The 19,564-nt window shown below is 40.3% G+C and overlaps 1 protein-coding gene across 1 annotated transcript in view; it reads left to right on the top strand.

Moving 5' to 3' along the window:
- The window catches only part of Sptbn1 (spectrin beta, non-erythrocytic 1), a 204,036-nt gene that overhangs the window by 401 nt on the left and 184,071 nt on the right, over nt 1-19,564 (top strand). The gene's annotated exons all lie outside the window — the stretch shown is intronic.

Raw genomic sequence — 19,564 nt, 5'->3', positions numbered from 1 at the left:
TGCCCGCCGCTGCCCTGCGTCCCGAGGCCGTGGGGGTGGGGAGGCTGCGGGGCGGCTGCGGGGAGCGCGGCCCTCCGGGCGCGGCGGTGCCGGGATGACGCGGGGCGAGGCGCGGCGGGCTCTGCAGTGGGGCGGTGCTGGGGCCACGTTCCTGAACGTCGCGACCTGGAGGGTGCGGGGCGGGGGTCTTTCGGGTGCCCTTCTCCAGGCGGGCGCGTGGGGAGCGGGGGTGACCCGCGGCCAGGCTGCGCGCGTAACGGTGCCGGGCTGTGGACAGGCGTGGTCCGGGCTTCGCCGCTGCAGCTGAGCTCGGCCCGCCGCCCTCGCTTACCCCGCCGCCCGGTCCCCGCCAGCGCGGTCCCCGCCTCTCCCTGTCCCCCGCCGCCCTGTCCCCTCGCTCAGGCCGGGGGAGTCGCCCCGGAGAGCCGCGTCGCCGCCGCGCGCCCTTCGCTTCTGACACCCTGTCAACAGGTTTGTTCAGGCCCGGCACCCCCGGGGCCCTCCTGGGGAGGTGGGCTGGGAGCCCCTAGCCAGCCTCTCGCCACGCCGGCGCCGGTCTTTGGGGGAGCAGCCTTCCCTTTGTTTTTGTGACAGGAAAGGTGCCAGGTGCTGCCATCAGATGGGGAGGGGTGCTTCTGTACAGAAACCGTCTTCCGTTATTTTTCCAATCAAGCCAAACCAGATAAGAGAGGGACGTGTGGGAGTGCTTCAGCCCAGGAGAAAAATGGATTCGCGGGGGGGGGGGGGTTTTTCCCCCCGGGGAAAAAAAGGGTTCCGGGGGGGGGGGGGGGTTCTTTGGGCGGGGATGTGCGTTTTTGGCAAGATGGATGGCTCGCGGTGCCCTCGCCGTGATGCAGCACAATGCAGCAGTATCGCAGCCTCCCGGGCGCTCGCTGGCGGGGCTTGGCACAGCCACTCGGCGCCTGCGGCCCCCGCCCGGCCCCACCCAGGCCCGGGGCTGCCCTTGGCCGGCGCCGGGAGCGGATTCTACCTACCGTGCCCCGCTGCTTTGGCGGAATGTGGCGTCCGGAGGACCTGATCGCCAAGGTGTGAGGGGGGAGAGCTGTCGCTTTCTGGGCGACCCCTCTTGCCTAGCCTGCTGGCTGTGGGGACGAAGGAGCGCCCTGCAGCACGGATGCAGGCGAAAGGAGCTGGCCTGCGGATGCGGGCGGGAGCTTGAGCTTCTAACCCTGGGACCAGAGCTGGAGGGAGGGGCTGCAGAAGGACGAGGCCCAGTAATGTGCGAAGACTGTGGTGCAGTCAGAGTGGGAGTCGCATCTTTTCTGTGCATCACCCATAATTCGTGACCACAGCCCAGCTGGGCATTGAGTCTTTCATTTGTGAAAAGTTGGTGTTTATTAATTAGACAGCTGTGACATAATTCCTTGTCTGTCTTTGGTCAAGTCTAAGAAAATTAAATTTTTTCTATAGGAAACCATTTTTGAAGATAAATGATTACTATATTTCAGTTCACAAGCGCCTGAAAACGTTTATTAAAATATACCAAGATATATTTTATGAGATTCGAAATATTCAATTAAAAATAGATAAATTTAGTGTTCGGTTGATTGTTTTAAACGAAGTCTTGATGGCTATCAAATCTTGATGTGATTCTTTTAATCTTTAACATTTGCTTTTTCTGTATGTCAAGTACAACTATTTATTTGGATTTTCTAGTAAGGGTTTTTAGGTAAATGCCGTGATTAATGGTGAATTGGTTGACTTCATAACCAGACTTTTGTTGGTTCAAGTAGTCAGGTTAAGCCTTCAGGCATGACTAATGGGATTATGATGGTTACGGACTACATTTATGGTTGTTTATATGTATTTTGTGTGCATGTTTTTATAAATGTGACTGGGCAGGAGGTGAGGCCTCTGCTGGTATCAGGTGAGGAGATGATTCCCAGTGTTAAATCTCTGCTGGAATACAGGAAATGTCCCTTACTGCCATTTATGTATTTCATTTATTCTGTGTGGGATGACAAGTGGGCTGTATTTCAAATGTACCCCAGGTTGTCCTAAAATGTGGACGTGAAAGGGCAAATTTTAATCTGTTAACTAGAAGGGAAGGTCAGCATTCCAAAGCCAAGGGTGAGCTTACTTTTATTTTTTTAGTCTTTGATGAATCTGTCAGTGCACAGTGTGTAGTGTATGGGCATTATTTTGAGCTTCTTTAATAAAGGGCTGTCAGTAATGAAACTTCTTGGATTTGGGCTTCTCTCTGTGCTGGCCTTATAAAGCTATGTCACATAAAGATTTTTTGAGTATTGTTTGCATGGATTTACTATGTTGTAAAAAATATCCTGCATTGATGTCACAGGAGGTTTAGCTGTTCTGACTTAAACATCAGCTGCAGGACTCTGTTGGGTTAAGCTCTTTGTAACTTGTATCTATCCTGTCCCTTGGTCATCTTCCATGACTGGAAGAGGGTCTGTGGAGAGGATCTCTCCAGGGTGTTGTAGGAGCAAGTGAGAAGACCCCATTTTCTACTGTGACACATCCTGAACAGAGGCCTGGCACGGGCAGTTTCTTAGAAGGGTTTGATTATTTTGTCTTGGTGTATGAGAGCATGACTTTCCGTGCAGAAGTACTATTTTGAAGTGAAAGGATTTTACTACTAAACAAATTTAGCTACACATGATAAGGAGAAATCACCTGATATAGTTTTTATGTATTTTTAAGCTTTTCTTCTTAACTGGTTTATTTTCTTTTTCCAATATTTTATTATTTTTATTTTATGTGTATGAGTGTATTGCCTGCATGTGTGTGAGTGCACCTGTGTCGTGCAATGCTGTGGAGGTCAGAAGAAGGCTTCGGATCCCCTGGAACTGGAATTAAGGATAGTTTGTAGCCGCCATGTGGGTGCTGGGAATCAAGCTCAGGTCCTCTGCAAGAGCAGTCAGTCCTCTTAACCGCTGAGCCATCTCTCCAGCCCCCTGTTTATTTATTTTCAAGACAGAATCATGCTGTGCTGCCCACACTGATCTTAAACTCATGGACTTAAGTGATCTTCCTGCCTCAGCCTCTCGAATAAGCCTCTAGGACTACAGGCTTATGCCCCCCTGGCTAAAGCACACACTTTTAGAGATAATCTTGCGCTCTAATTTGTTACCCTTATTAATTGATTAGTTTTTATGTGACGCTTTTTTAATTATGTTGAACCCTGACAAACATCTTTCTTGTTTTGGGACTTTAATGTCCTGTGGATTTCTTTATTGTGGCCCTGAGTTCTTCCTACTAGACTGTTGTAGATGCAAACCATCCTTTCATGAGGAAAGAGCCAACGTCTTAGCTAGGAAAGTCAACTTTGGTAGCTCTGAGGATTTCTCTTGTAAATTTTCAGTCTATGTTTTTTGTCAAAGCACCTTTTCTTTGCAAAGACCTAGTTTAATATTCTGATTTCTCTAGTGATGGCTGTGTTAAATTCAAACTTACAGTATAGGAATAACATTATCAATTTTTTTTAACTTAATGAGTACAACTTCTAGTTAGATGCACACGTTTTATATTTTAAAGTATCATTGGAGAAGGCATTTTGATATTACAGTGACATTCATGGACCACCATCTTTAGAATCACCTGGGAGCTTGTTAAAAATGTATCCTCTCAAGTCCATTCCAGACCTTCCCAGTCAGCCTCTGCATTTTAATAAAACTTATAAGTGATATGTGCGAATGTCCAATTAAGAAACGGTTCTGTTCTTTCAGAAGCTTCCTGAGCCAGCCAGGTGGCTCAATGGGTAAATACACAAGCCCGACAACCTGAGTTCTATCTACTGAACCCTTGTAAAGGTGGAAGGAGAGAAATGACTCCACAATGTTGTCCTCTGGCCTCCACAATGAATGCTATGGCAAACACCTCCCCTCACACATCAAATACACACAAAGTATTAATAAATTTAAAAACTTAAAGCTTCCTTTTATCTTCTTTTGCTGAAGTATCAGTGTGAGCGTGTGTATGTTTATGTATGTGTGCATCTATGTGTGTGTTGTCACTAGGCGCAGAAGAAAGTATTGTACTTACTATAAATTATTTGATAAGAACTACTTTGTAAAGCTCCTCCTTAATCCTAAATATGAAGAGTCCTATATATTATTGATTATTTAGATTGTTCAGTGTTTTAAGTTCTCTCTTAAAATACCTCTAAGTTCTCTCCTAAAATACCTTTAAAATAAAAGAACCTAAAAGGAACTTTGAGGCAACAGAGCTGGGACCCAAGAAGGGAATGCCTAGGATCCTTTTGCTCCCTCAGGTCTTGCCCTGGCTCCATTCTTTTATTGGAGTTGTGTTTTTTTTTCAAATTATATTACTATTATTCAATAGTAGATACCACCTTCTGCTGCCTCATGAGCTCCTCAGTGTCCCATCCGAAGTTAACGCCATCTTGAATTTTAGATACCTATATGTCTGGGTTAGCATGTTTTTTCAAAAAAATCTTTTGTACATTTTTTGTGCCAAAAATTTTATTTTTCTAACTTGCATTTTAAAAAAATATTTCACTTATTATTTTTATTTTATGTGTATGGGTGTATTGTCTGCATGTAAGTGAGTGCACCCGTTGTGCAATGCTGCGGAGGTCAGAAGAGGGCTTCAGATTCCCCTGGAACTGGAGTTAAGGACGGTTCGTAGCCACCATGTGGGTGCTGGGAAACAAACCCAGGTCCTCTGTAAGAGCAATCGGTTCTCTTAACTGCTGAGCCATCTCTCCAGCCCCTTGACTTGCATTTTTAAGTTAACATCTAATCCAAGATTCATCTGTTTTACTGTATAGTTCACTCATTTTCACTGTTGTGTAACATTATGTAATACCACAGCTTATTCATTCTGTAGGTGGAGATTTGGACTGATTCCAGCTTGGTTTTTTTTTTGTTTTGTTTTTTTTTTTGTCTTTTTGAGACAAGGTCTCCCTGTAGCCCCAGCTAGCCTGGATTCACTATGGAGACCAGACTGGCCTCGAACTCACAGAGATCCACCTGCCTCTGCCTCCCAAGTACTGGGATTAAAGGTGTGTGCCACCACACCCGGCCCAGTTTGTTTTTTTTACTGCTATGAAAGGGCAGATGTGACAGGTTTTGGTACATGTTTCCTGTTATACATGTAGAGATATACATACATTGTCTAAGGAATGAATTTTGCTGGATTACAGGGTGTGAGCATCATTAACCTTAACAGATGATGTCAAGTTATTTTTCCAGAGTGACTGTGCCATCTGTTCCCAGTAAATAGTGTGTAAATGTTGCATTTGTTCTAGAATCTCACCAGTAGTTCATTTATCAGCTCTAAAAATCTTAATCCAGATGATAAATTGTGAAAAATTATCTTGTGTGTTTATTGCAATTTTTCTGACTGTTGAGATTATCTATTTGTGTTATTAACCATTGTTCTCTGTCTTTTGTGAAATGCTTTTTCAGTCTTTAGCACACTTTTTTTTTCTTGTTGATTTGTAGGACTTTTTACCCATTATCCCCTTGTAGATGATGTGTCACAAAACTTACCTCCTCGCTTGTATTTTTTTAGAGAAGTTTAATAGTTTTTTTAAAAAATGAATTTGTAATTTTAGCGGAGCCATGATCTATTTCTGTCCTTTTAGATTTTTGAGAATGATCTTGTTATTACAGAAAACGTTTCTTAGTTTGGAAAGAGCAATGGCTGGGAAGTCAAACAGCTAAGCCCAAATCCTCTTCTTAGGCATGCAGTCACAGTGAGTTGTAGCTGCCCTGAGCCTCAGCCTGCTCTCAGGACTGCAGACTCTTCATCAGAAAGATCTAAATAATAAATAATATTAATTCTGCATCCAGTGAGATACCAGTGCAGAGTACCAAGCACAGAGTAGGCATTCATTTGTTCCCTCCACCCCCCACCCCTGGAGAATGCCTAATCTGTATGAGCCACAAACTCCTTTTGATAATGCTTAAAAAAAAAAAAAAAAAAAATAAGCATTTTTACAGGCTGCTAAACAGTTATTCTAACTTCTATTTTTTTAGAAGGCTTTGTTACCTATGGAATTTGTATATTAACATAAGGTGTAGTGACAGTTTGCTGGAAACAAACCTTTTCTCAGTTTAGGTTCTAGTGTGTGAAAATAGTATAATTACATTTCTTTATACAGTTCTTTTTACCCAGAAAGCATTTGTACTATTAATGTTTTCCATTTTCAACATCTCTGAGATTACTTTGCATTATTATTTGGTTTAATAAATAATTCTTGGATATAGTCTTTTGCCAGGATGGTAGTATGCATGGCTTAAATTTAAAAAAAATTTAGATCATTCATTCATTCCTTCCTCCCTTCCTCCCTCCCCCTCCCTCTTTCTTTCTTTCTTTCTTTCTTTCTTTCTTTCTTTCTTTCTTTCTTTCTTTCTGGTGGATGTTTGGTTGGAAATAAAGTCAGTTTTGCTTTGAGCTTGTAGGGTTTGAAGTTATTGCAGAATCTTCAGTGGGTTGGAAACAGAGGTCACAGTGATCAAGGTTGATGGTGGCCTTTGGGTGGCAAAGTCCTGAACTTTTGGCTCTCTGGTTAGTAGAGCCTGCTCTCAGTACTAAGTGGCTGTGGGAAAACAGCTTGAACCTCTTATGCTTCAGCATCTTTGTCTATAAAGTGCTGGTAATAACAGTACCTATCATAGAGGGCTCTTAAAGATTGTTGAGATAAGTACCCATTACAGTACCTTTTAAATGTTGAATTTTTACTTAATTTGTCTGTTTTATCCTTTCTGTCAAATAAGTTGCTTGATTTGCTCATAAAGGTTACATTCTCAAACAATATGTTGTTTGAGTAACACAAAGTGTAGTCTATATAAAACGGGTCCAAATGTGTCATGTCAAAATAAGAGGAAAGGCAAACCTGATGAATATATATGTATTTTGTGTGTTTGTGTATGTGCATGCATGTGGAAGTCAGAGGATAACTTTGAGTGCTGTTCCTCAGGTGTCATCCACACTTTTTTTGAGATGGCTCTTTCAGTGGCCTGGAATTTACTAAGGAGGCAGGGTTGGCTGACCAGGCAGCCCCAGGGATCCATCTGTCTCTACTTCCCCAGCTCTGTGATTCTAAGCATACACTATGCCTGGCATTTTTTAATGTGGGTTCTAGGGATTGAATTCAGATCCTCAGGTTTGCATGGCAAGCATTTTACTAAGCTGTCTCCCCAGCCCCATGTATGTTTTTATGCAAGAAAATATTAAAACCCTAGTATCTAGGGGTAAAAAATAGCAGCAGTTCATAAAAGAAGAAATAAAGGAAGACAATAATTAAATTGTTCATACTTGCCAGTATGTGATATGCAAATTAAAGATTAAATTTTCTAATTAAATAGATAGATCATGCTTTCTGGATTTCTGAGAGATGGGAGTTCTGAATCACCTGTTAGGAAAGTATTTTATTAATGCAAATTTAATACAAAATGGTTGAGTTATATATAGCAGAAGCCTTCAATTTTTATACCTTCTTCTTTTTTTGAGACAGAGTCTGATGTATCCTAGACTGGCCTAGAACTTGCTATGTATCTGAGGATGATCTTGAACCTCTGATTTTCCTGTCCCTACCTTCCAGTGCTAGAAGTAGAGGTTTATAGGCATGCACCATCACATGTGGTTCATGTGTTAAATGATGGGGACCAAACCATCATTTAGAGCTAAGCAAGCGCTCTATCAACTGATCTACATCCTTGTTTATACCTTTTATGCTGAGATTCCACATGTAGCTTTTTAAACTAAGGAACAATTGAAAATAAGGACAGGTTATTCTTTAATCAGCACATTGATTGTATAAAGTTAGTGGGCTGTGCAGTGACGTTTGCATACTTGTATATATTGGCATTGTAGAGCAGAAGGTGTTTTTTTAAAAGAAGGTACTTATTTTTAAAGAAGGTGTTTTTAAAAAAGTAACTACAGGGCTGGAGAGATGGCTAGTGGTTAAGAACACTGGTTGTTCTTGCAGAAAACCCGGGTTCGAATCCCAGTGTCCACATGGCAGCTAACAACTGTAACTCCAGTCCCAGGGGATCCGACAGCTTCTTCTGACCTCTGTGGGCATTGCACAACATGGACGCACTTACCTACATGCAGGCAATGCATGCATATACATAAAATAAAAATAATAAAATATTTTTTAAAAATAATAAATAACATTTTTTTAAAAAGTAACTACAATTGTGAGGAAAAATGTTTCTAATAGGGCATGAATAGGTTAGGGCACAGCAATAGGGTGGAATTCAATGTGTAGTGCTTAAAATAATGGTTAGGAAGAATATTACTGAAGCGGGAAAATACTAACCATCTGATGCTCATTGGAAATATCTCTTTGCAAAGCTGTATAATACGTTATAACCTCAGCTATATTAAGTGAAAAGCCGGAAGGAAATGCATTAAATGGAATGGTTTGCTTTGAATGGTAGGTTGATGGATAATTTCCTTTCTTGTGTGAAAGGAAATTCCTATGACTTAATTTTTTTCTTTCTTTCTTTTTTTTTTTTTTAGTTTCGAAATAGTTCACACATAGAAGAGGACACAGTCAACAGTGTAATATATGAATGTGAGGACCATTAAATTTTTTTTTCTTTGTTTAGAGATAGAAGTCTTGTCATGTAGCCCAGGCTTTCCTCAAACTCTTGATCCTTCTGCTTCCGTACTGCTGGGGTTATAGACATGGGTCACAACACTCTGCAATGCTTCATTTTGAAAAAGAAAAGAAAAACAAATCTGCCTAATTGTACTGTTATTAAGAGGCCGCAAGGAAACTGAAATGCTTGTTGTCTCCTCTGCCCTTTACAAAGAGCAGAGTGAATCAGTATGTTGGGTATAGGTCTACATATTGAGATGTGCTGAATGCTAACTTGCTTCTCCACAATAGCATGAGTCAGCTTGAAACTCGGGGAAGACTGGGGTTCTTTAACACTAATGTGCATACTTGGCACTGAGAAAGCTTGGGGTTCTGTTGGCATGTGTGTTCTTCAGTGTGGAAGCCCAAATGTTGCTTCTGGAGTTAATTTTGTAGGCACTAGACCATTGCTTTTCATTGGAATTTGTGTTAGATTTTTGTCACCGTAGCAGAAGCAACTTAAAGGAGAAAGAGTTATTTTGGCTCAGTTTCAGAAGATTTGTTCTGTTGTGCTGGAGAAGGTATAGTAGAGAGGCTCAGTTTATGTAAAGGAAGCAGAGTGACAAGCAGAGATCAAGGGCAGCATTCCCCTGAGGACCTACCTCTGATCTTCCCTCAGTGAGGTCCCTTATTCCAAGATCTCCTAAAATAGTACTCAGTAATGTTCAAAACACGAGTCTGTGAGGAACAGTACAGATTCAAAACTGCAGCAGAACTAGTCAGAAATATAGATGAAATCTCACTGGCTGACCTGAAACTCACTGTTATGTAGACCAGGCTCCCTTCACCTTGGTAGCAGTCTTTTTGCTTTGCTTCCTCAGTGCTGGGATTACAGGCTTGAGCTCAACACTTGGCTCCAAGGGAACATTTAAAAATAAGAATTACTCCAGATTTAGATTTCTTTCCAGTGAAATTTCTTTCAGCATTTGGGAATATTATAGACCGAGGCTGAGAGGAACTAATTTTAATGATAACCTTTTTTGTATGAAAAATTCTTTTCAATGTTATTTTTTGTTTATGTCATATATATTATGTGGTGTGTGTGTGTGTGTGTGTGTGTGTGTGTGTGTGTGTGTGTGTAATACTTTCCTACTTTACATGAAGGGAGGCAAAATGTTATTTTAGGATCTTATAGATGGGGAATTTTATAGAGATAATACTTTAAAGATTAATCACACAATAAGTAAAGTTGCCCTTAATCTTTGGAAGTGAATAGTACTTTCTGTTTTATCATCTAAGACTATATAAAATATAGCTTAGAAACAAATAATAAACTTTACCAAGAAAGCAAACCTTATTTTAATGATTTATTTTTATTTTTAATTTTGTGCATGTCTATCTGTCTAGGTGTGAATATGTGCAGGTGAGTTGTGTGTGTCTGTGTATTTAGGTGTGGATGTGTGCAGGAGGGTATGAGTGCCCACAGAGGCTAGATGCATCAGCTCCTCTTGGAGCTGGAGTTACAGGTGGTTATGAGCTGCCCCATGTGGGTGCTGCATCCTCTGTAAGAGCAGTACATGTTGTTAACCACCGAGTCACCTACCCCTCCAGGCCCACAAACCTCATTTTTGGGCAAACCACATTTTAAATGAATAAAACTAAGAAATAAACCAATAAGTTCAACTTAATATTACCCTCTGTTTAAATTTTTTTTCTATCAGAACTTAGGGAAAAGTAGTATCAATGATGAAAAGATAAACATACTATCATTTTTAAAAGATTTTCCCACTCGTCATTTAAATACACATTTTTGCTAGACCTTGTCACTTCCTTAGTTGCTTGGACTGTGGGAAAAGATGTAAGACCTGGGCCACAAGGGAGCCTGACAGAAACAGTGTCCAGAGACAGTGCATCCCTACTGGCTGTAGCCTTTGACTCTGGGAGAAGTTTTTCTTTTCTTCCTATCTGCTTGGATGGCTTTTTCAGAGATAATTTTTTCAGGTGTTTGCTTTAAGACCATGTTTGAATATTAAAGGGCTGCACATTTTTTTCTGGAATGTTCTATACCATCTGTATAGTCTGGAGGGTAGGATAGATTCATGGAGGGGCACTTTTTCCCCCCTTTTTCTTTTTCTTTTTTTGATCTTTTTGAGACAGGGTTTCCCTGTAGCCCCAGCTGTCCTGGAACTCACTATGTAGACCAGGCTGGCCTTGAACTCACAGAGATCTGCCCGCCTCTGCCTCCCCAGTGCTGGGATTAAAGGCATGGGCCACCACACCCTCCCCCCTTTTTTCTTTTTTCTTTTGTTAAAGGGGAAAGAGCTTATTTTGGTCTCTGATGTTCAAATGTTTTATTTTTCATTTTTAATTTGAAATATATGAAAGCTTTTCTAATGAATTATAGTGTTAGAATATAAATTTTGGAGGCTGGAAAGATGGCTCAGCTGTTAACAATACATACTGATCTTCCATAGGACTCGAGATAAGTTTCTATCCCCCATGTTGGGTGCTTACAACTGCCTGTAATTCCATCTTTAGGTGATCAAATACCTCTGGCCTCCATGGACACCTCCACTTATGTGTACATACACACAAACATGCACATACATATACATAATTTTTTTAAACACTCATTTTTTTTCTTACCACTTTTAAGTACCTTGAATTTTTGACAGTGTTTGCTAATGGACATGGTGTACAAGTTTGTCCCAAATGGTTTATAAAGAATACATGGTTTCAGAAATGCATGGACTTATATAAGTGATTGTAAGAAAAATACAAAATATAAAGCTAGTAGATAGCTTGAGAATCTGAACCCACATAAAAAGTGCATGCATTATGCCATTGCTGAGGAAGCAGAGACAGGGTACCTGCTGTTTGCTGGCCAGGCAGCCTAACCTAATTGGTAAGCTCTAAACTAATGAAACTACTTTGCTCAAAAAACAAGGTGGATGACTCCTGAGAAGGGCACTGAAGCTTGACCTCTGGGATGTGTGTGTGTGTGTGTGTGTGTGTGTGTGTGTGTGTGTGTGTGTGTGTGTGATTTAGAGAATAGGGTCTTGCTATGTTAGCTTTGGCTGTCGTGGAACTCACTGTGTAGTTCAAGTTGCCCTTGAACTTGAAGCAATCTTCCTGTGGCTCAAAAATGTTTTGTTTTTTTTTTTAAAAAAACTTTATTGCCAAAATAATAGATATTGTAGATCCTGTGGAAAATAAAGATGAACACAGAGATGAAAATGAAAATCACCAGGTTTATGCAACTCTAGAATCAGGCAGTTTGGTGTTTATCCCTTAATCCTGTTTCTTCCTCTGTGCATACTTCTCAGTGCACCAATGCATAATAAAGATCAGTCATCAATATTAGGCTGAAGATGTAGAGGTTTGGCAGTCTGTAAAATCACTTGATGATGTTTATCATGTAGCATGCAAAACATGAAAGCTGAGTACTGTTCAGAGTCAGAGCTGCTGCATGAATACTGTCTCAAACTCTGGGCTGTTTTCGGAGTGGTGTGAAAGGAAGACGGTGAAGAAACAGAATCCAAAATCTATTTGTAATAGGTATTTCTCTATAGGGGAAAAATACCAGAAATTCAGTCCTCATTAGGTAATGTATGCTTTCTGTTTTGTTTCTGAAAGGAATTCCCATCAGAGTTTTATCAGTTCCCTTGAGAGGTATCACCATATGCGTTGGACATCATCTGATTTTTTTTTGTCTTTGTGTTTTAGAAACTTTGAAACAGCTACTCCATAACGGGTTACTAATGGGGTGGATGTGGTTGTTAGAGTCCCGGTTTTCATTGAATTATATTTTCCGAGTTGAGTTTGGTTGTAGCTGTTGAAAGTATAGATTAGTACTTGGCTTTCTGAGGGTCTTTGTTTTGGTTAAATTCTTTGAAATTGTAGCTTTAGATATACAACCTGTTTTGAGATGGGAAAGCAATGTACAGATTTGATTTTACAAACTAGTTCTTTGGTCCCTAGGACATTAGATGGGTGGCAGATAACTTACTGGCCCTTTGTTGCCATGGTGTAGTGGCTGGCTTCTTTCTGAGGAGCATATGTAAATGCTTTAGCCAGGGGAAGAAAATAAAAGAGAAAGCAAGCCCTTTCCAGCAGTTTCCTTAGGTGCTTGGGTATTGTTAGTTTTGTTTGGGATGATGGGCCTCCAGGGAATATGGCAAATAATGCGTTTTTCCTGGTTTGAACACTGAAGGGCTCCTTTCCTGTTTAGAGGGGACATCTGAACTAGAACGGTGATGGAGCTGGGCAGTACTAGGTGAACTTCATTTACTCAAATATGGGATTCTTCAGGAGCACCCAACCCAAGGGAAGTCTTTTCTTAAGCAGATGGCAGAAACCCATCAAGGGAAATGCTTGAAGGCCATTATGCCCGTCCTGCTGAAGCTGGGGTGGAGACCTCAACCTGATCTCCAGGTAGCAGCAGTGTTGAGTCCTGACACTAGGGTGGCAGATAGCTCAGGCAGTGCCACAGGGTCCCAGTGACCCAGGTTGGAGGAGAGCAGGGAGCTGGAATGTGGCCTTAGTTAGACTTCTGACTGCAGGAAAGCACCTGTCACTATTTTGGGAAGCAAATAGTGGCCAGAGGTATCAGTCAGGTGGTGTCTCTGAGAGGGGCCTGGTCCTTCTCACAGTGCTTGACGACTCTGTGCTGCCAGCTGTCCTCAGATTCCCAGCTTATCTTCAGGGTGGAGCTGAGAAAGTGCCTCAGTCGTAGAGCAAAGACATTTGGGAAGGAAAAGAAAAGAGTGGGTGCATGGAACCCAACACTGTGTTAACTATTCTGGTTTGCTTTGAAAAGGACTTAAAAAATTAAAGGTAGGTTTTTGTGATTGGTTTGTTTGCTTCCTTTTAAATCAGTACCCACTAAGGGAATTCCTGAGTCTCCCTGATAAAATTATTTGTTTGCAAAGTTGAATTTTGTTCTTGAAGTGTATGTTTTCTTAAGAGCATGAATACCAGCTCTCATTCTAACTCTTAAAAAAGTCTTACTTGGTTTTTGAAGGAGAAAAGTTTAGAGAGCAGGCTAATTTATCCCCTAATTCTATCCCCTAATTTTAAAAGAAAATTGTTTTTTGACTATCATACAACATTTTGAATTTTATATGCATTTTTCTGGTTGTAGAATATTTTCTTGTGTTTGTGTGCACTTATTATTCTTAATTGTTGTATATGTTGCTGTTGAGTTACCCCCTTGCTAAAGGAAACTTGTTCACATGAAATAAATATGACTTTAATGGCAGTACTTGAGAGCTACCTCTCAATATTTTCTACTTTTGAAACAACTAGATATTTAATGTAAAGAGTGTATCAGTCTCTAGTGGTTGCTGGAATGTTGTACAGCTGTGCAGAGCAGAAGGCTCAAATGTGCTCATTAGGTGGGTTTTTTAGACAGAATGGAATGTAACAGCATGTGGCTAACCATTCCAGTTTGTTTCTAAAGAGAACTTTTTTGGGGGGGCCAAATATCAACAATCAGAGGATACTCTGACTTTTAGAAGATACATTGTTATGTCAAATTGTTCTCATTAAAAACTAGAATTATCTTTTAAAATACAGCTAATTAAATATGTGTCTTAAAAGTGCAGACAGTGGCTGCCTGACTAGGGTTTGGCATCTGCAGTCCAGGTGTCTTTCTTTTAGATTTGGACATTTTTCTTTTCTGTGTTAGTTCTCCTTCCTTACAGGTGGCGAGTACTTAACCTTCCTTTGAGCATTAAGGCAGGATGTTTCTTCCCAGGTTGAGCAATATTCTGATATTTGTTGTTGGGTGGGGTGGGACAGTGTAAGTTGTATCTTTTAGTTTAAGCTGTATCCACATAGTGATCTGAATTTTTTTTTTTTCTAGTCAGGCATTGTTGAGAGTGACCTGATGGAGGAAAATGGCAGGTTGACTCTGTAATGTGGCAACACATTACTTGATGTGTCTTTATAGAGATAAATGGGATGTGATTCCAGCCAGGCTGGGTAGAAAAGGTTGGAATGTGTTGGAGAGCTGCCAAGAGATTGGGAGCAAGCTGTGTGACAGGCCCTCATGCAGCTGTGGCCTGCCTTAAAATAGCTGCAGGTTGTTAACAAACTATCTTGAAACTTGTCATTTCACTTGAGCAAAATTGTCCCTCTAAATGAATTACCAAGAAGTAGGAATGACTGCTTTTCTCTGTATTTTACAGGTTTGTTTTCTTTTGTTGCAATGATCTTAAAAAGTATATGTAGGCAAATGATCCTATTTTCTTTTCCATGTTAGTTCTCCTTTAGAAGTTGGTAAGCACTAGTCCTTTTTTGAGCTGTAAGGCACAGCATCTCTCTCCAGTCAGAGCGATATTTTCATATTTGTTTGGGGGACCAGTGTGAGTTGAATTTTTTGGAGTAAGCTGTGTCCACTCAGACCATGGATGCATGATTTTACTGGGCTTATCAGTAATGCCTTACTGCAAATTTCACTTACTACAGAATATACTGGCTTTGATTTGAATAAAAATTGTGATTTGAATAAAAATTGGGGCTCTGACAATTTTAAACAGAACATCTGTACTTTAGATGTTTGATAAGATGCATTGGGTACTATTGTGTGGAATCTTGCTTTTTTTTTTTTTTTAAATCTTACATGTTCATTGGTGGTTTGTCTGAAGTACTTAATTCTTGCTTACAATATGTTAACTTTGAAACTGTGGTCTCTCAATAAAAAGACATATTTGCTAACCCAGAGCAGTGAAATCACAGTGATTTTTCTCTAGGGAAGCTTTAATATGAAACTCTGTTTTGTATTATTTTCACCTCAGGGCATCCATTGATATAGAGTACTTATTTCTTCAGTCTTACAAGATCTTACCTCTCTTCTGTATGTGCTGTATTGGCACATGCTTAAAAAACCAGGAACAAATAAGCTTAGTACTTAAAAGCTAAAGACATAAAAATTTGTGGAATTTGCTTATATATGTTGGGAATTGCAGGGAACAGACTCGGGGTGTTAGTTGGCTCTGTGCAGTGTGAAATGAAAGCAAACAGAAGGCGCTGAGTCTGCTGCAGATGGCAGCAGTGTGGACAGGTGAGGGCCAGGCAGCATGGAAGTCATACCATGGACAGGTGGAGCAATGAGTTGCTTTATGAAATGCTAGGCATTTTAGATGTTTCTACCACTGTTCTGAGCCAGCTGAAAATAAATTCAATGTGTTGGGGTCATAAGAGTTTAGCTCTCTGAAGTGGCTTATACAAAATAGTGTTTCAGATGCTTATGAAAGATATCTATAAGTAACATAATTAAAATATTAGATAATAACTTCATTACTCATAGTGGTTAATTAGAGGACAGAATTTTATAGACACAATATAGTATGGTGGTTTAGAGTATTGACCCTGGGCCATGCTATGTCTTATTCCCAGCTGCACCATGTATACAACTTTGTGACACTGAGTGAGTCATTAACCCTTCTGTGCCTCAGTTACCTTAGCTGAAGGATGGGATAACCATTACATAGATCAGGTAGGGTTGTTGGGATTAAATAAGTTAATAAAAGTAGTTTGTCTAATGCCTGGTTAAGTAAATATTACTACATTAATAAGAGCAATGATATTGTAGAAAACTTTTTACAAACATGGGAAGGTTTTTAACATAGGGAGAATCAGAACATAAAGTGATATAAATGGTATGATCGAAGCCATGTAGAAAAATGCACAAAGAAAAATAAAGGAATACTTCAGATGCTAAGTTTTGGGGGAAGGGGTGAGAGGATTACTTGTGATTTCTGTTTTCATGTCTGCTTTTCTGTATTTTTTAGTATCCTTTAATAAATGTGTTTTATAATTTGAAAAAATAAACTTTGTTTTGCGAAGTGCCTTTACCCCTTGCAAATGGGTGGTATGTTGATTTTAAGAGGGTCTTATTCCATCAGAGCTCAGGCCCTTCCTTCTCTTTGGCTCCACCTTGCTTCCTTCTCATTCTGCCATGCTTTTACATTCTTATAAAAGCCTCAGAGTGATGAAACTCAAAACTTAAAAAAAAAAAATCATAATTAAAGTTCTACTAGTTTAGACTGCTAGTGTTGTAGAAAGAAGGCAGTGTGTTTACATGACTTCCACTTGTTTTGATACTAGGCAAATTATGGAATCCAGTATGATGTAGTATGATGTAGTAGCACTTTGGTCCTCTCATGTGAAAGGGCGATGAGGCCAGCGATTATCGTTTTGCTGCTATCACAATGTCGGCAATCTGTACACACCATTTCTCAGGGCCTGGTGCATTATGGGCACTTAGTATGTGATGTTACTACCCCTTTTGCCATTTGCTTCTTTCTCCCCCGAAAAACTTTTTTAAAAACATGGTCAGTCTGAATTAGTCACCAAATACCCTGTTTAACTTGCTCATCTTTACTGCTTGATTTTCAAATTCTATAGAACAAACTGGGCCTCTTAAAGAGTTATTCTCGATACATGCTTCTTCTGCTATCCCCTTCTCCTCCTTATATCTCTATACATATGGTTTAAATATTTTTATTTATGTTTATTTGATGTATATAGTGTTTTGCCTGAATTTATGTAAGTGCATGTGTATCATGCAGTGCCTGCAGAGGCCAGAAGAGGGCATCAGAGCTCCTGGAACTGGAGTGATGGATGGTTGTTAGTTGTCATGTGGGTGCTGAGAGCCAAACTAAGATCCTCTGCAAGAGCAGCCAGTGCTCTTAACCTCTGAGCCATGTCCCCAGCCCTATGTGGTTTTGTTGTCTCTTCCTGTCAGTATGCATGTTTATTTAAGAACATCCCTCTACAATGTGTCATGCCGTTGAGACTGGTTCTGTAGTAGCAGCCAACATCCCCAGAGTCTGGGGCGGTGGGGGGGCGGTAGGGGTGGCAGACTCTGGCAGTGATTTCTTATCCATATCATATCTGTCATAGGGTGACAGGGTTTCTGCCCTGTGTGGTTTTCCCTCTGGCTAACAGGATGTGCCCAATTATAATACTTGGCCAGACCTTGCCATAAACCCAATCTCACTGAAAGGATAGCAGGCAAGAGTAATCCTAAAAAGACTGCATGTATGTGCTCTTCAGAAATTGCTAATTAGAGAACATGTGAATAATATGGTCTACTGAGCATTTCCCATCAAGTTTGAATCACTAGTTTCCACTAGTTTTTTACTGTGTTGTGGTGCTTTGAATGAGAATATTCCCCATCCAGCTCCAAGTATTTGGACATTTGGTCTCCAGTTGTGGTGCCGTTTTGGGAGGTTTTAGGAGGTGCAGCCTTCCTGGAGGAAGCATGTCACTGCAAGCTGGCTTTGAGAGTTCTTAAGCCTTGCCAAATTTCCAGTCACTTTCTGCTTCCTGTGCCTGCTTGAAGATGTGATCGCTCAGCTTTCTGCTCCAGCCACCTTCTGCCACCATGCCTCCCTGCCATGATGGACTCTCACCTCTCTGGAATCATAAGTCAAATAAGCTCTTCCTTCTAAAAATTGCCTTGGTTATGGTGTTTTATCACAGTAACAGAAAAATAACTAATACATATGTAATGGTCATTTCCTAAGGAAAATAAATGAGACATTTTGGGCTAAGTAAAATGTAATGTTTCTTGGGTGAAGGACTTCACAGAGCTTGTAGGCAGTCTAGGGGGAAGAGGTGATGTTTAGTTTCCCTAACTTACCTGATCTTGGAATTATTTATTCTGCCATAGCTTATCCTGGGCACAGAGTTTGATATATAATATATCAGGGAATATATAATACTGTAGTCTACTCTCATACAAAGCAAAAATAGAATTATATTTTAAGTATTACTTGCCTTGGAAAGAAACTTTGTTTTTACTGTTACAATAGTTAACTGTTTGAAAAGCCTGATTTCTACTATTACAAATCAAATTCTAGGCAGTGTTGTTCTGTCTTTTGTGTGTGCGTGTGCTGCATGAGCATATGCAGTTGCACATGCACATATTTTGCGTTTGTATGTGGAGGCTAGAGGTTGAAGTTAGGTGTCTTCCTTAATCTCTCTCTACCTTATTTTTTGAGAGCTCACTGATCTGGCTGGACTAGCTGGCCAGCAAGCCCCAAGGATCTGGAGTAGTGGGGTTACAGACACACCACTATGCATGCCTGGTTTTCATGTGGGTGCCAGGGATCTGAATTCAGAGTCTTCATGCTTGTATGGCAAGCAATTTACCAACTAAGTTATTGCCACAGTCCCAGTCTTACTAAATTTTAATCATGGTTATATACCTCTGCTGAGTCTATAGGAGCTTTCTTGATTTGGTTGTTTTTGTGTTTTAAACTTAAGTTGACAGGAAGAAGGTAAACAAAATCGTGACCATGGTTAGCAAAGATGAATTGGTTTGAACATGTAGTCCAAACCCATACAATTTTTTAAAAAATTTACTTCAGTGTTTTTCTTGGTTCTCTCTCTGACTCTACACCGGTTTTCTGGAAGTTTTGAAATGAAACACCACTGAGATGAAGGCTCTGATAGGCTGAGAAAGAACATCACTTTTGTTGGGAGGTATTCTTTCTCCACTCAGAAGTCTTTGCATTTAAACAGTGTTTGTTGCCAGAGATTTTATGTGTGCATCTGTAAGAAATCGCAGTGGAAGCTTTCACTTAGTTGTGGCTGTAAACCTCATGTAATAAAATTATGGTCAGAAGTAGCTCCTCGTGTTTTATAAATGTTCATGAGTAAAATAATATAATTAGAGCTGGAGAGATGGCTTAGCAGTTAAGAACGCTGGTTGTTCTTACAAAAGACCCAGGTTCGAATCCCCCACGTGGCAGCTAAAAACTATCCGTAACTCCAGTTCCAGGGGATCTGACAGCCTCTTCTGTCCTCTGCAGGCATTGCACGACACAGGTGCACTTACCTACATACAGGCAATACACACATACACATAAGAATAATAAATAAAATATTTTAAAAAGGCTCTATCCTAGAAATTAAGAAAATTAGGCCAAAGGAAATAGACAAAATAATTACTCATTAAAAAAAATACTTCAGACTTGAAAGACAATATTTCCAAAATAAGGAAATGGAAAA

Source organism: Nannospalax galili, unplaced genomic scaffold (assembly GCF_000622305.1).
Source record: "Nannospalax galili isolate Female #2095 unplaced genomic scaffold, S.galili_v1.0 scaffold286, whole genome shotgun sequence".
In the NCBI taxonomy this organism is placed as follows: domain Eukaryota; kingdom Metazoa; phylum Chordata; class Mammalia; order Rodentia; family Spalacidae; genus Nannospalax; species Nannospalax galili.
The sequence above is the reverse complement of the archived record's forward strand: the minus strand, read 5'-3'. Positions and strand labels throughout refer to the sequence as shown.